This window comes from Peromyscus leucopus, chromosome 1 (genome assembly GCF_004664715.2).
Source record: "Peromyscus leucopus breed LL Stock chromosome 1, UCI_PerLeu_2.1, whole genome shotgun sequence".
Lineage (NCBI taxonomy): Eukaryota > Metazoa > Chordata > Mammalia > Rodentia > Cricetidae > Peromyscus > Peromyscus leucopus.
Window position 1 is genome coordinate 133,519,453 of NC_051063.1, and position 17,878 is coordinate 133,537,330.

The following is a 17,878-nucleotide window of genomic DNA, read 5'->3' on the forward strand; positions in this document are numbered from 1 at the left end:
GCCTTTTTCTTTATGTCCATGTTCCCTGAACCCTTCTTTCACTGTTTTAGATTTTACAAATATGGCAATGAAAATCTCAAGGACTTCAAAAAGTAGCCTTCTTATTCAAAAATTATATATATATATATATATATCCACAAATAAAAACGATTTGATCAAGGAAATCAGAAAAGACAAGCTCTTTGTGGAAAAAGGAGTTAGGTAAATACAGGAGGGCAAAATAACAATAGAGATATCTGAAAAGTTATAAGGAATCAGACTATAAACTCTTTAACTAAAAACTATTATATATGAATATATATATATATATATATATATTTTTTATATATATATATATATATATATATATATATAAGTGAACTTTTCTCATCTGATCTGGCAATGCTGCTTCCACCAAACAACCCCCAAAATAGGTATAAGAATCCTCTTTTGAGTTGCCATTTAGGTCTGTCCAAGAGATTCCCAAAACATACAGCCTATTTCTAATTCCTGTGATTGGCCCCCAAAAGTGGAAAGTAAGTCACCATTACTGAAGACAACATACACTTCAGACATAGACTCTGGTTCCCTGAGCTGAAACTGACCTGAATGTCTCCTCTCTGAGGTCTATCTTTCATGATACCTGAAAACGCCATGCAAACTTTTAAAGGAAGGAAGCAATCAGCTGTGACACCTAGGAACCAAAACAACCACCAGATGGCACAATAAACCTAACAGTGCAGGTGTGGCATGCACACTTGAGCAGTAACCAAGAGCTCTTTAATTGTACTTAAAACAAGCTCGACTTGAAGAAATCAGTGCCCAGTACTGGGACTACTGAGTACTAATAAATTCATTGTTCTTAGAGGACAACCTATTAAAATTTACAGCTTTAATAAACAAGCATAATCCCTAACATCAATCTACACAGTTTTCCCTATGCTTACATATATGTGTACTTTTAGCCATTATGAAGGAAACTTCTCTGTGAACAGAGGGAGACCAATCAAAATAACTAGTCACATTATATACACCTAGAAAACATTACTCAACCTAAGACTAAGGGAACATTATGGTATAAATCTCAGAAATTTGTAAAATAAAAAGAAATATGAGGTTTTCTGTGAGACTATATATACTAAAATGTTATATATGGGGATATATATGCATATATACACACACATATATATACATACATATACATATACATATATACACCATATATACACACGCATATGTATATACGTGTGTGTGTGTGTGTGTGTAAAGACAATGAATGAACAAATAGTCCATTAATTTCAAAGAGAGTAACGGAGAGTATATGAGAGTGTTTGACAAGAGGAAAAGGATGGGATAAATGATGTAACTATATTATGATCATAAAATACAAGAAAAAATTAAAGAGACCATCACTAATGTCCCAATAACATTTATGGAATTACTGATAACCTTTTGTACAAATGAAGCAAATGCTGAACCCTTAACAAGCTTCCAGGGCCTTTAGATTGAAGGTATTATGACTGCAACAGCAGAAAATGCTCTCAGTGTGACCAATAGGAACACTATGTGAGAACCACCCATGATTATCTATAATAGACAACAATGAAGAAAGGGAAAAAATCAAGACATGTTCCAGAAATGAAACACATGAATGGGCTACAATATTCTGACATAAATTTAACATTACAAACAAAATTATACTATATATGTACAAAAATATACGGACAACATATAATGGCAGTAGTTAAACTTAATTAAGGACCTGCTTATTGACTCTAGAAGAAGGTAGACCAAGAAGGTCCCGTCTGAATGGTCCTGTTGAGGGATATTCCCTTGAGAGATATGAATGAATGTGACCCAGGACAGAACAACAATTACAAAAACAATTGAGTTGAGTGATTTCTGTTACTGGATCATGGGTTACATAAAGGGAACTAACTGCATTAAAGACACTTACCAAAGAGTGGGTAATGACTCTGAGAAGGTTCAGAGGAGGAGAATGCTGCCATAACAGCAGGCAGCATCACTAAAGTCACCTTTCCCCAAACAATTGTTCACTGTTAATAATTGCTCAAAGTACGTTCATGAAACTTGCCAGTGTCTGAATGAGGTCTGAATGCTATGAGCTTTCCTCCTCCTAACATGTATGAATGTCTCATTCAGAGGAAAAAACATTGAAAAGAAATATTCTTCATAGGTGATATAAGAAGCTACAAAAAGGCAAGAGAATCAATGGTCTTCTATGTTTTTCTTTTTTTTTTCTTCTCTCTTCCAGGATCTTACCTCAAATTTAGCAAGAGACAAGGCAGTGAGTGTGTGCTGGTATGTTTTTAGGACTGAATAAAGTAACTATGTATAGATCCTACAAACTTAATTTAGTTGTACACAAAACATAAACTGTTATTTGGGGGAGATGACTATACTGCCAACATGTGTCATTGACATAACTGTCAACCCTTTTATTTTCTGAATATATGTATGCATTTCCATCCATGAGTTCACATTTCATGAGTAAAGAAATGGAGCCCCAGATATTACACTCTACTCTACACTGATTAAACATGCACCAGTGTAGTATCAATAATATAACACAAATTAACTAATACTTTCTAGTTATATACTTCAATTAATAATGCATTGTTACAATTAAAAACTATGTTATCACCAATGATCACAATTTTGTGTTGTTTCTACATATATTTGAATATCAACTTACCCTTTATTGTGAAATGATTACAGCATACTCACAATTGATGTCATTTCTCTGCCTCCTCAATCTTCCTCCACATGGTCCATCACATCATGCTTTCTTTGTGACTATTCTTGAGTGACCAGCTCCTTAAAGAAAGTCAAATACCACCTTTGATTTGCAGAATTGAGTTTCTTAATCCACAAACTCTTGGGTCTGTTCATAAAACCCATTGTATAACTCTTAGATACAGTATGACCACCTGAATGCTTTTTTGTTGTAGAATATTATTTTAAGGTGTGTTACTTTTGTTTAGGTTGCGTTTGTTGAACTCTGTGAAGCTGTGTTACTGTGCCTATCTAAAACACCTGATGGTCTAATAAATATGTGAACAGCCAATACCAAGGCAGGAGAAAGGCTAGCGAGGCTGGCAGGCAGAAAAAATATATAGAAGGAGAAATCTGGGAGGGTGAATCAAAGAAGAAGCCAGAGAAATACGAGGACATCAGGGGCCAGCCACCCAGCTCCACAGCCAACCACAGAGTAAGAAGCAAAGTAAGGTATTCAGGAATAGAAAAGGAAAAGCCCAGAGACAAAAAATAGATGAGTAATTTAAGTTAAGGTAAGGATAGCTGGCAAAAAAACAAGTCAAGCTAAGTCTGGGCATTCATAATTAAGACTAAATCACCACATGTGATTTATTTGGGAGCTGGGTGGCAGGCCCCCCAAAAGAGCAAAAACAAACAACAACACTTTTATGCTTCCTCCAGTCCACGTTAAAAGAGAAGTGTCAGAGAAGGCTGTGGGCAGTAATAAGGATTTGGTATCCCATCATGTAGATGAGCTCGTCTAGGTCTGCTCCATCATCCTAACTGTGCATTACTTGTCAGAGAGCTTCTCTCCCTGCTCTAAGATTTCAAGAGAAAAACATTTCAGTATTGTTTATTTTTGAGTGTCATATTTTTTCAGTTGATCAAACAGTCCTGACCTCATGTTCTTTCCTTGCTATGGATCCCAAGAAATGGAAACAACAGGACAATGAATAGACCAGAGGCCCTACAATGAGCTAATGATATTCTGATGATAAAATGAGCCTCCTGTAAGAAAACCACTCTTTCAAAGCACAGGCAGTCAGGAGTAAAATGGTCCACAAGCAAATATCCTCCATCAACTTTCATAATGAACCATTAGGTGAGAGACTGAAATAATTAACAAACATGATCAAGCCTAATATTGATGAATACTTCTATCCTTTATTTGTATGCATAGCACTTTCTGGCAACGTAAAGTCTAGTTAATAAGAATGAACTATCTACTTAGGTACAAACTCAATTTCTCCATCTTTGATGATGCAAGTTAGGTGTTATATTTAGCAAAGAGCCTTTCCATCAGGTTGTGGATTGTAAATAATAGCTTTAGCAATAGTAAATCATGTTTCAGGTGTGGATGTATGGGAGCTCCTTAACCAGTGACCCATCAAGCTGGTTAATTTAACCCATTCCTAGAGGTATACTTGGTGGCCTGTCTAGCTGGAGAATTGTTCCCTTTACATATGGCAATTGCCTTAAAATTACTATCATAAATAAACACATTTTAGGAAGCTTCTACATTAATAGAAATGAACAAAACTTTCATAGTCGCAACCCACTTACAACTCCAACACTGATAAAGAGTGTGGAAAAAAGTCCCAGTCCTAATCTTGTACATATTTGCAATTTACATGTGTTGAGAATGAGAAAATCAGATTTCTCAAATGGAATCACCAAAAATATCAACTATAATAAAGGGATGGTTCCATGCTCAAGAGTAGTAGGCTAACAAAATGGAAACTGTTTTTTATCCTTTGCTGTTTGTTTTGTGTCTGTTTTGTTGTGGTATTTGATGTTTTGTTAGGTTTTCTGATTGTTTTCACTTTTTTTAGAGAGAGAGAGAGAGAGAGAGATAACATTAAATTGTGTGGGGAGGGAGATAGGGAGGATCAGGATGGAGTTGGGAAAGGGAAATATTTAATCAAAATATACTTTATGAAAATATTAATAAGGGTATTATTTATAATATACATGAACAAGTAAGATTCTATGCATGGAATATTTACTGAGAAAGAAGAAAGAAAATTCAGAGCAGCTGAATATGTGTGCTGGAGAGTTAACCTTGTAAGGAACTAGACAAAAGGAAACATATCTGCCCGACACTGGAAATAAGAACACTCCTGTAAATTTGACTGTGCCTAATACTGCCCTGTTCAATCTGTTCTGTGCAGGAGTAGTGATCACACAGATCACTTTGTCTTTGTTCATAACAGAAGCCAAAATACATCCTGATCTTGGAAACATAAATAATCCAAAAATGCTATTAGGCCTAATAACATCTGCAAACTGTAAAGCATAACAAAATATAAAATTCAATGTAATTATTTACATAAGTAGTCAATGATCAAAGACAAATTTTGCAAAGCAATTGATTTTACAATACCATAAGCTGAGAGTAGCAGTCTCCAGTGTGACCTTCTTAGGATGCTGAGAGGAAGCATGGGTTCACTTGAGTTGCAACTTCACTGAGCAGCAGTCAGACTCTTTATCAGAAATACCTTTATCAGAAAAACACATTCCTTAAATGATAAATAGGGATAAATGAGTGTAAAAATACTTAAAGCTACCAACATGAAGTTAAGGTTATTAACAACACCAATGTATTTTAATGTCACAATTCATAGACTTTAAAGTCAGGGATTATCAATGCTATTACAGACTAAGGGTATCCCCATCCAAAGACAAGGCATCTTCCTTTTTTTTCTAGGACAAAACTCATCTAAACTTCACAAGGAACTGCCATAATGTAGCTAATGTTAACACAATATTCAGATAATTAAAAGTCACGATGGAAAACGTGAACTTTTGATCTGTTTCAAAACTTATACAAATTAGTTTCAATAAAGACATTTGTATATGGTAATATAGTTAAGAATAGATTACTGAACACTAGGTCGATATGCTATCTTTTACTTATGACAAGGAAGACAAACTACTTCTAGCTGGGAAAAAATAACATGAAATGCAAAAAAAATTCCAGATTTTCAAATATGGCCGGCAAATCTAAAATTATATGAAATTCCATCCAAATTTACACACAAGAATCTAACAATGGAAAATGAAAGGCAAAAACCCCTGCATTTACAATACCACCAGCTAGGTGTGGGGTCTGCATCTTCCGTGAAAGCGCCACAGGAGACAGGGGAGAAGCACCTCCTCAGGGCCTGAGTTGGAGATTGTCATGTGCAGTATGGTGAGACCCTGCAACAACATCATAAAAGGAAAGCAAATGTTTGGAAACAAATAGAGAGTAATTGTAAAATATGTACACTTAGGCAGTAAATCATTTGCATATGATTAGTAAGATTATTATAATGTTTAGCATGTCCCAAATTCCTAGACAAGAAATCTTAACATTTATAAGGAATGTAGAGACTGGGTGCAGTAGCTATCCAGGTTCCCATGCATGTTATTATTTTGTGCTAATGATCAAAATAATTGTAAAATTTATACAGAACATCAAGAAATCCAGTATCAATGAAATTATTCCTAAAGTAAAAATAAAATCAAAACATTCCACTCATAGGTCCTTGTTTTTTTTATATTGAAAATATTCTTCTCTCATACCATACATCCCGACCAGAGTTCCCTCTCTTCCCAGAATCCTTCCCCTCAATGTCTCCTGTCCCCCAGATCCAATCCCCCTCTGTTTTTCTTCATGAAAGAACAGGGTTCCAAGACACAACAACCAAACAGGACAAAACAATATATGACCAGACAAGGCAAAAGCCCCTCATATTGAAGCTGGACAAGGCTGCCTAATAGGAGAGAGGAGGCCCAAGAGCAGGCAAGAGGGTCAGAGACACACCTACTCTCACTGTTAGGAGTCCAACAAAAACACCAGCTAACGTCCATGACATACACTCAGACAACCAAGTGCAGACACTTGAAGACTCCAGGTTTGCCACTTGAGTTCTGGAAGCCCATATCAGACCTGATTCCTGATCCAGTGGGCTGCATTCTCCTGGTGTCCTCCATCCCCTCTGACTCCTACAATCGTTCCTCCTCTTCTGTGGGGTTCCTAGAGCCTTGAGTGGAAGGAGCCAGTGGAAATCCCAAATTTAGAATCTTTCTCTGCATAACATCTGGCTGTGGGTCTCTGCACCCACACCCATATTTTGCCAGATAAAGCCTCTCTGATGCCAACTGGACAAGGCATTGATCTGGTTTCAAAACGCATGACAGTGTGACCACACACACACACACACACACACACACACACATATATATATATATATATATATATATATATATATATATATATATATAATTACTTGATATAAGTTGAGGGCTCAAAAGTATTATATACTAATTGTCACTAACTCATCTTACAAATTGTCAAAAGACATACTAGTAAATGTTTCCCAAAAGTTTTAGGACAACTGAATATAACACAGGAAAATTTGATTTTTAACTCAAATAACAAACATAGTTGATTTTTGTATTTAAGTATTTAGGGGTGTGTGTGTGTGTGTGTGTGTGTGTGTGTGTGTGTGTGTGTGTAAAAACAACTACTCAAAAAAGAAGGCATGAATTTGAATGTGAACGAGGATCAACTTTATAGGTTCCAGAAAGCTTCCATTGCACTAGATTTCCATCCCACCCCTAAATGCCCACCTAATTCTGTTGTCTCTCCATGTACTCTCTTCCTCCATTCCTCCCTCCCACAACTGATCACTCCTTTTCCCATCCACATTGACCCTAGCAAGGACTCCTAGTAATGAATATGTGGAGCCTGAAACAATCAACTTCTGTAACCAGGCGAGGCTCCTAGTGGTGGGACTGGTACACCAACCCAGCCACAGAATTTATGACCTGCCTGCAAGGTGTGGTAGAGGAAAGGCAGCTCAGAGCTTCTGGGAGTGGCCGACCAACGATTGGTCTAACCTGAGGCCCACACCATGAGAGAGAGCCCATGTCCAACACTGCCTTCATTTTTGAGAAAAGAAATGAAATTGAGAAATGTGACTATGTTAAAATCTCAAAAACCTAAAAATAAAATAAAAAGCAGATCATATACCAAAATGTATCAATAATTTAAAGAGCAATCAAGCGCATATATCTTAAAATTAATCCCTGAAGCACTCTTAAAAGCAATAGTTCCTAAGTTGTGCAGCCATGAAAGTTACTATAAAGATAAACTTCCTCTATATCCCCACTGGCGGATGGGACCACCTTGGTGTTTCCGAAGGCAGAAGCTGTGATGCTGTTTCATGATCCTGGACAAATGCAAATTTCCTAAGGATACAGGAGAAGAGGAAAGATAAGAAAAAGCCTGGTCAAGTGGATGGAACTAGATAATATCATCCTGAGTGAGGTAACCCAGACTCAGAAAGACAAACATGGTATGTACTAATTCATAAGTGGATACTAGAAGTAAAGCAAAGGATAACCAGACTACAACCCATAGCCCCAGAGAAGCTAGGAAACAGGGAGGACCCTAAGAGGGATGCATGGATCACGTTGGGAAGGGGAAATAGATGAAATCTCCATGATTAAACTGGGATGGGGGGCAATAGAGGGTAGGGGATGGGGGATGAGAACATAAGGGAACAGGATGATTGATCTGGAACAGGAACAGAGTGGGAGAGCAATGAAAGAGATACCATGATAGAGGGAGACATCATGAGGATAGGGAGAAACCAAGTGCTTGGGAAGTTCCTAGGAATCCAAAAGGATGACCCAGCAATAGTGGAGAGGGTGCCCAACTAGTTTACCCCAGTAATCAGATCAGTGAATATCCTGTCATCATAGAGCCTTCATCCAGTAACTGATGGAAGCAGGTACAGAGATCCACAGCCAAGCACCAGGCCAAGCTCCTAGAGTCCAGTCAAAGAGAGAGAGAAGAGGAATTCTATGAGCAAGGGCATCAAGATTGTGATGGGGAAACTTACAGAGACAACTAAACAAAACTAGTGGGAACTCATTAACTTTAGACCAACACCTGTGCAGCCTCCATGGGACTGGACTCGGCCCTCTGCATAAGCAAGACAGTTGGGTAGCTGACCTGCTTAAGGGGCCCCCTGGCACTAGGATCAGGATCCATCCCTGGTGCATGAGCTGGCTTTTTGGAGCACACTACCTATGGAGGTACACCTTACAAAGTGTTGATGCATGGGAAGGGGCTTGGACCTGCCCCAGCTGAATGCACCAGGCTCTGCTGACTCTCCATGAGAGGCGTTACCTTGTCAGAGAGGAAATGGGGGGTGGGTTGGGGGGAAGGCAGGGGGCAGAAGGAGAGACGAGAGGGAGATCTGTGATTGCTATATAAAATGAATAAAAAATCTTAATTAAAAACGTATACATTCTAGGGGTTGGGGATTTAGTTCAATGGTAGAGTGCTTGCCTAGCAAGCCTAAGGTCCTGGATTCAGTCCTCAGCTCTGGGAGAAAAAATTATACATTTTAAAAAAGAAAAAAGAAAAAAAGAAACTCGTCATGAGGCCACATTATAGTTCTATTGACCTCCATGATGATCCATTTAAAATTTCCCTTTTACAGTTAAAGGCTTTCAACTCGTCCATCACTGGGGTTACTTTTTAATGCGATTTTTGACTATTTTCACTTGGAACACTGGACTCACTCCCATATTTTCCTACTGAAACACTCAATCAAATACTGGTCAGTGAGGACTGGTCTAATAGTAAAGGAACACATGTGAATCTAAACTACACCATTTTATGTCCACTTCCACAGAATTCCGTTTTTTAGCTTTCTCCATCAGAACAAATATTTACCTAGAATGTTGAGTCTAGGTTTGTGCTCAGAATATTTTTATTACTTTATAAGGTTCCTTGAAAACTCACAATTTTCAAGGTCTGAGATTCTCTAGTAAAACAAGAAACAATACCTTGCAGACAAAAAATTCTAAACTACACATCAAGAAACATGAAGAGGACACAGACTCTGCCAGCTCTGATTGGACCCAAAGAGCTTCCATCAGTGACTGATGGAAGCAGATGCAGAGATCCACAACCAAGCATCAGGTCAAGCTCCAAGAGTCCAGTCAAAGAGAGGGAAGAGGTGTTATATGAGCTAGAGGGGTCAAGATTATGATGGTGAACTCTACAGAGACAACTGAACCAAGCTCAAAGGATCTCACGAACTTCAAACCGACTGCTGTAGAACCTGCATGGGACCAGACTGGCCCTCTGCATACAGGAGACAGTTGTGTAGCTGTGTCTGCTTGAAGGGCCTCTGGTAGTATGATCAGGGTCCATTTCTGGGGTATGCGCTGACATTCTGGATCCCATTACCTGTGGTTGGACATCTTGCTCACCCTTGATGCAGAAGGGTGGGGCTTGGTCCTGCCTCAACTGAATGTACCAGGCTTAGCTGTCCCCCCATGGGAGAACATACCCTGTTGGAGGAGGGGATGAGAGATGGGTCGGGGGTAGAGGGAAGGTGGAAAGGGGGAAAGTGGGAGAAGAGATGAGAGGGGGATCTGTGGTTGGTATGTAAAATGAATTTAAAAAAATTCAAAATTACATATACGATAATACAATCCAAACCTTCCAATATAAAGAAAATAGTATATAACATGGACAGGAAATGTGACCCAAATACGTAATTTAATTTAAAATGCATAGTTAATGTAAAAAAACAACTTTAATATAAGACTGGATAAAAACTCTATGATCCTTTCGAAGTATACAGAGAAAAACTTTGAAATTCCCTAAATGCCTTTATGATTTGAAGAAAAACACTCAAAAACAAGTTATAGAAATGAAATTCCATATACTTAAGTGTATGTAAAATATGTATATATATTAAATCATCCACAATTTAAGCAATTTTAAAAATATATCAATAATACCCACATCCAGAAAAGTGGAAATCTTTTTAGGAAATCTTTCCCATAAAATGGTTTCTTCTCTCTCTCTCTCTCTCTCTCTCTCTCTCTCTCTCTCTCTCTCTCTCTCTCTCTCTCTCTCCCTTCCTCCCTTCTCTAAAACACACACACACACACACATGCATTTTCTTTATATATATTGAAAACAGAGACTCACCACTGGACAATATGGAGAGAGTGAGAGTCTTTGGAAAACTCAGTCTTAAATGAGATGTCTATTAGAATTCCACTTTGAGCTTGAGTTATGAGGAAGAGGAGGCAGAAAGAGTGTAAGTGCCAAAGATGAAGAATGACTCCCATGGAAACAGCGTCTTCCAGACACAGTAGTAGTGACACACACATGAACTCACAGAACTTGTGGCAACATGCACAGGGCCTGCACAGGCTGAAGCTAGATAAGGTCCCAGCACTGAGAAGGGGATGTTAACACAGATGCAGGCCCCCATCACTAACCAAGAGGCTATCGCTGATAGACAGCTTCTTACAAGGAAAAATTAGGTTTTTTTTTTCCAATGGAGTTTCACTGGGTATATCACCACATTTAAAGGGTGGGCCTTATGCCCAGAAGTATATGCCCAACACAAAATGAACTCAATGGAATTTTGTAGACGTTTTGTCTCATATTGGGTTTTTGGGAGGACTTTTTTTTATATTATTGGCCCTTTGCTTGTATATTATGGTTTCTAACTTTGTGCTTTATGTATTTTGTTCTCCCCCCCCCTCTCTCTCAGTTTTTCTTTCTCTCTCTGTTCTTATGGGTTTTTACATTTTATTATAGTTTATTTGGTTTTCTGTGTTGATATTGTTGGTTTTTTTTTGTTTTCTTGAGAGAAAGTGATATAAAGGACATGAAGACAGGTAAGTGGAAAGTGAAGGAGGATAGGGATGATTTGGGGGAGGAGAAACTGATCAGAATATATTATATGAAAAAACTCTTATAATTAAAGAAATAATCTTAGCCATAATCTTTGTAGTAAAAACAGTAAAATTGAAACAAAGATACTTTACAAATAATACAAGTTAAGCAACCTTGAAATACAACTTATAGACTCCAAAGAGTGCAATGAACCAAAAACAGAACTTAATTTTGGTATAACAATGCTTACCAATGGGAGATCGGGAATGGGGAGGAAATCCTGAGCATATGAGTAGTTAGCCTGTACACATCCCCTAAGGGGCGTGGTACACTCAGCACATTTGTCTCTTTACATCTTCCCTTCAGTTTGTTCATTGTACCTCTTGTGCATTTTAAGGACCATTAAGTGATAACATGAAAAGTAACAACCACCACAGAATGATAGACAACAAAAACTAAGAACATCAACAATCCCACAAAATCCCAAGTACACCACAATTAAGTGAAATGATAATGAAGTAACGAATTTTAAAACCACACAGGTGAAAGCAAACTACTGCCCTGAATATATTAAATGCTTTGCCACTGTAAAGTTAAAAGAAGAATGTCTTACCTACATAAATAATTCCCTGAGCAGACATGTCTCCAAAGTAGTTTTATAAGGATACAAAAAGAGACAAAAAACAAATCAATATTTTTAGTTTTGGGGAAGCACAAATCTAAATACTTTTAAGACAGACTGAACAACTCTAAGGGGCATACAACTAAGTGAAATAAACTTGTAAAATATCTTTCAAAAGAGCAATTGAGATACAAAGGTCAAAATATCAAGTTATAGGACAATGTACAGTGAACTCTGTGTAAACAGTATTCTGAGGCTTTCTGATACTTTTTTGTTGTTTAGAATTTCATGTGTGGTTACTGTATTTACATCATGTGTACCCTTCCTCTGCCTCCCAACTCCTCTAATGCTCCACACACTCTCATAAAAACTCATGACATCCTCTACAGTTTTATAGAGGCTGAATATACTTAATAGTAATACCTGATCTCAAATATGTAATCTATGCACCACTCACTTGTTTTCTGTATAATTAATATGAAAATTTCTATGTCACTTCATCTTCACTTGTTGCTTAACATGTGAACAATACAAAAAAAAATAGAAAAATTTTAACAAACATTTTTTAGTTAGGTCCCATTACTAGGGAAGTCACAGTGGCAGGCAAGGGCTTGAGACAACTGATCTCATTGCATCCATGGCCAAGAAGCAGAGCGCTTGTCCATCTGTTTTCTACAGAGAGGAAGAAAGACAGTATGGAGTTAGGTGGGCTGAAAGGTGAGGAGGGCTTTGTGGAAGTTGGGGGAGGGGAAACAATGATCAGAACATATTCAATGAAAAAAATATTCTCAATATAAATAGCAGAGAGCAGTGAATGTGTTTATACTGGTGCTCAGCCTGCCTTCATTTTATATAATTTAGGGTCTCCTGCCCAGAGGATGTTCCTACCTGCAATTAAGGTGGTTCTTCAAATATCAACTGACAAAACCAAGACAGGCCCTCACAGATAATTTCCAAAGGGCTTGCACCAAAACTATTTCAGATTCAGTCACGTTAATAATTAACACTGAAACATCATGATAAGCATACAGATGCATGTAATAGTTAATATAAAAAAATATTTTTTAGAAAACACAATAATTTCACTTTACAAACTTCTGAAAAACAAAACATAGATTAAAGGTTTTCCTCAAGTTTTTAAATGATGCCAGTGTAACCTAATAACAAAACGCCACAAAGGTGGCAGAATATTAAAGACAAATATGACTTAAGAATACAGAACAGGGACAGAGGTAAAGCTCAATAGTTAAGAGCTCTGTCTGCTCTTACAGAGGACCCAGGTTTGATTCCCAGACCCCACATGATAATTCACAAATGTCTATAACTCCAGGTCCAGGAGATCTCACACCATCTTCTGACCTCTGAAGGCACCAGACAGGTATTCAAAGACCTACATGCACATATATAAAATTAAAAATAAGTTTTAAAATATGAAAGAAAACTTCTTCAAAAATATTATTTAAACAAAGACAACAAAAGAGGAGCAAGAGCAATCATAGTTGACTCACAAATATTCATTTACTATTTCAAAGATAGTTAATATGTTACACTATACACATGGAAAAATTATAAAAATTAAGTAGTTACCTATAAGGCAGAGGAAATATTTCACAAATCCAACACTTATTCACAATAAAATACTCAGAAAGTTAGAGAAAGGAATTTGTTAAACCAAATTAGTATCAGGAAACACACACACACACACACACACACACACACACACACACACATTATATCTTCAAAGGCTCAATTTTCCAGATCAAAAAAATAAACAGATGTGCACTCTCTGTATGTTTCTAACCAACTTTTGTTACAAGGCTACTCTCAGGTATATTAGGTGAGGAAATAATAAAAGGAATCATGTGTTTACCACAGCCCATTGATCAAGCCTAAACAAATCATAACGTACCTATATGAAAATGACATAAAAAAAAGAAAAAAAATGACATAACTTTGTGGTTACAAAAATTCTAAGGAACACAAAACTCTTCTTAAAATATAAAAGGAGCCGGGTGGTGGTGGTACACACCTTTAATCCCAGCATTTGGAAGGCAGACCCAGGCGGATCTCTGTGAGTTCAAGGCCAACATGGTCTATAGAGCAAGATCCAGGACAGGCACCAAAACTACACAGAAACACCCTGTCTCAAAAAAAAACTATATATATATGGAGTTCACCAATGCTGCAGTGTAAATGATCAAAGTAAATGTTTTTCTACTGCATTTTTTTCTAATGCATAAAGGCTGCATTTCTACACAAAATATGTTCCAAATATGAATTCAAAAAATAAATATATTAAAGGAAAATATGACAGGCTTGGTGATGTGCCCCTGGCCACAGCTCACTGAAGCCTAAATCAGAAAGATCACACAAGTTTAAGAGCCAGAGACCTGCCTGGGCAACACAGAGAGAACCTTTGAGAACAGCCTGCTTCTAAATATAAATACTATTTAATGAAATTCTAAAATGCACAGACCATTGGCAAGGAAAGATTCTTAAACTAGGTCAGGACATACTTCTTTGCTGCTGTGTGTATTTTCATGGAGAGACATAAAGAGGGGTCTGTTTGGCCCAGATAGGACATGGATGACAGCCCAGAAATTAAGAAGGACCTATAAAGTCCAGGCTGGTGAACCAATGGAAAGGTGATGTTTCCCAGAATGCATCTAATTATCAGAAGTCATGTATTACAAAGTGTCACTAGTTGGATCCTTCAGATATATTTTATTACTTATTTTTAATTATATGTAGTGGTGTTATGTGCACGTAAGTGATGGAGCCTTCTTATAAGTGTACTGCAAACTGAGGACATTATATCATTTCAATGGGAGGCCCGTCACTCCAGCTCTTAAGATTCTTTTGATAATCTACAAGACAGTGTCTGAAATTGTAGATTGAGAGAAGTGAGGTATATATACCACCATTCAAACCACTGGCAATAGATATAGCATTTGAGGGGGGAAAAAAGGAGAAAGGTCACTGAACCTTGAGCAGGATGCCAGAGGCGATGTTTGGATTTCGGATAAAAATGAAAGTTGTTCTGGCCTTCTACTTCTATAAATCCATTCAGCTCTGAAGCCTAGCATTACTTTCCTGTGTTTGGGGATGGGAATTATACCATTTTAATACAAAATGTTATATTTCGTTTTTGTTTTTCAAACAGATTTTCTCTGTATGGCCCTTGCTGTCTTAGAATTCACTCTGTAGACCAGACTGGCTACATACTTGAGAGATCTGCTGCCTCTGTCTCCCAAGTGTTACGATTAAAGGCATGCACCACCACCACCCCATGCTTAGATTTTTAAAAATGTAGATTATGGGTATTGAGATCAGTTCTACAATGCTTTTGCACCAATCACATTACTTACTATCCAAGCTGTTTATCCAGTTCAGTTTCTTTCACTTCTAACCTTGAGCAACTTAAGAAATCATTTTAATAAAGAATATGATTCTATGCGTTTCATTTTAATGTTAAGAAATTTCACTTCAGGACTTACCTTAAAGATTAAAAATATGTATTTTAGGTTTTTTTTTCTTAATCACATTTTATTTAGTGTGTGCATTGCGTGTGCGAATGTTCTATATTGTATGCATAGAAGTCAGAGAAGAGTTTGCACAAGTCAGTTTCTTCTACCATGTGAATTTTGGGAAACTGGGCTATCAGGCTTGGGAGCAATAGCCTAGAGGTTGGGTCCTCAGCCTTGGCTGTTCCACATCTTCATTTCTGGCCCAGATAAACTAGGGGTGATCCATGTATGGCTTTGAGCCAACAAACCACGTAGAAAGTTAGTACACAAATGCAAATATTTAAAACAACTGGCAGTAAGTCTAATGTGGTTTGTCCCAACATACAGAAAACAATGGCAATCAATGGAAAGGTGGTTATATAATAAAAGACTGTGACGTTCGGTTAGGGGTTCAGGTGACTGTTCACTTCCTCGTTTGCATAAACATACTACAGTTAAGTAAGGTGTTGACATGACAGGAAGGTGAAGGCCATATAAAACCCTCTGAACTGTCCTGAAATTTGCTTAATTAGAAAATAACTTCCAAGTAACATTTTAATCTATATTTTAAAAAACTAAGCATGGGGCAGTGGTGGTACATGCCTTTAATCCTAACACTTGGGAGACAGAAGCGACAGATCTCTTTAGTTTGTTGCCAGCCTGGTCTACAGAGTGAATTCTAAGACAGCCAGGGCTACACAGAAAAACCCTGTTTGAAAAACATAAACAACAACAACAAAAGCATAAAGGTGCATGCTTATAATTTACAAAATTGGGAAGTCAAGACAGTCATAACCCTGGTGCTCCCTGGTCAGTCAGTCAGCCTAATCTGTGAGACTCGGGTCCCAGTGAGAGACTCTGTGTCAGAAACAAAACACAACACAACACAACAAAACAAAAACAACCAATGTGGCTATATCTAATGAAATGACTCAAAGGTTAGGGGCACTGGCTGCTGTTCCAGAGGACCTGGGTTCACTTCCCAGCAACCACACAGTATCTCACAACCATCAGTGACTCCATTTCTGAGACATCCAGTGCTCTCTTCTGGCCTTAGCAGGTACCAGGCACAGAAGTGTTGCACAGATATAAATATAGGCAAAATAGGCATATGCATGCCTGGTGGTGGTGGCACAAGCGTTTAATCCCAGCACTCAGGAGGCAGAGGCAGGCCGATCTCGGTGAGTTCAAGGCCAGCCTGGGCTATAGAGTGAGTTCCAGGAAAGGCTCCAAAACTACATAGAGAAACCCTGTCCCATCGCTTCTCGGCCTTTTGGCTAAGGTCAAGTGAGAAACCCTGTCTTAAAAACAACAAAAAATAGCTATACGCACAAAATAAAAACAATTAAATTTAAAATAAAAACCAAGGAGGCTGTCTTTTGAAAAACAACACCACAGGTTAATCTCCAGTGCCCCCTGGCACATAAACACATGTTGTTCATGAAGACAAACACATACACACACAAAAATAAAACCTTACCACAAAAAAGAAAAGAAATGAAACAAAGATGCCAAGACAGCATTCTTACTGTACATTGTACTGAAGCTTGCCATAAGAGCAATCCATGAGCAAAATAAATATTATGTATGCTTATTTCTAATATGTCTTTTCCACATTACATTTAAGATAAACTGCATCTATTTGCAAAGGACAAAATCTTCTGAATTGAAAAAAATCTAGGGGCTCAGCAGCTACGAGCACTTGACACACTTGCAGAGGAACCAACTTCCAGTCCCAGTACCCACATCAGACAGCTTAAAACTAGGTATAACCCTATCTCCAGGTGATCAGATCCCCTCTTCTGACTCTGTCATAATGCCACTCATGTACACAAACCCACATGTGATTACACAAACATATAGGTAATCGAGAAGCAACCAAAAAGAGAGAGAAAGAGAAAAAAAAAGACCACATCCCCAAAACAATATGATTATAAATAAACATGAGTTCATTGGAGTATCGGCATATGTGATAACATCAAATTTCAACTGTATTTTACAGACAAAAATTAACCACTGAAAAACGAAACTCAGATAAGAATTACATTTACCACACTATCATGGAGGTCTGTGTCTACAGCACACGCTGCAGTAGAATGGGAGAAGTCTTTCCAAAGTGCATGAGCCTGAGAACAGCAGCATCAACACAATGAGGTGTCTTCTTTTGCTTTGTGTTTTGTTTTAAAAAGCAATAATAACAAACAAAATAACATTAAAAAATAAAATATTTAGAAATATATATGCTTTTAAAGAAAGGAATGCATGGGAATGTGGAGAGACAAGAAA

At 37.6% G+C, this 17,878-nt stretch overlaps 2 long non-coding RNA genes across 10 annotated transcripts in view; both read right to left on the reverse strand.

Annotated features, from left to right (window-relative positions):
- LOC114684178 overlaps positions 1–8,514 on the reverse strand; it is a 34,541-nt gene extending 26,027 nt beyond the window's left edge. For 2 of the 9 annotated variants that reach the window (XR_003733265.2, XR_003733263.2), the window contains exons 1-4: positions 6,692–6,980; positions 5,848–5,958; positions 5,141–5,255; positions 2,728–2,817 (exon numbers count right to left, since the gene is read on the reverse strand). This is a non-coding gene — a long non-coding RNA (uncharacterized LOC114684178). Of the gene's footprint in view, positions 1–584; positions 674–2,695; positions 2,818–5,140; positions 5,256–5,842; positions 5,959–6,691; positions 8,080–8,474 lie in introns of those variants that run through there. The other 7 variants (XR_003733262.1, XR_005089851.1, XR_003733260.1 and 4 more) reach the window with 7 other exon arrangements.
- A 1,561-nt stretch (positions 8,515–10,075) lies between these two features.
- LOC114684179 lies at positions 10,076–12,548 on the reverse strand. The gene is made up of 3 exons (XR_003733268.1): positions 12,078–12,548; positions 10,766–10,844; positions 10,076–10,116 (listed from the first exon to the last, which is right to left on the reverse strand). It is a non-coding gene; the product is annotated as an uncharacterized LOC114684179 (long non-coding RNA).
- Between the last annotated feature and the right edge of the window lie 5,330 nt (positions 12,549–17,878).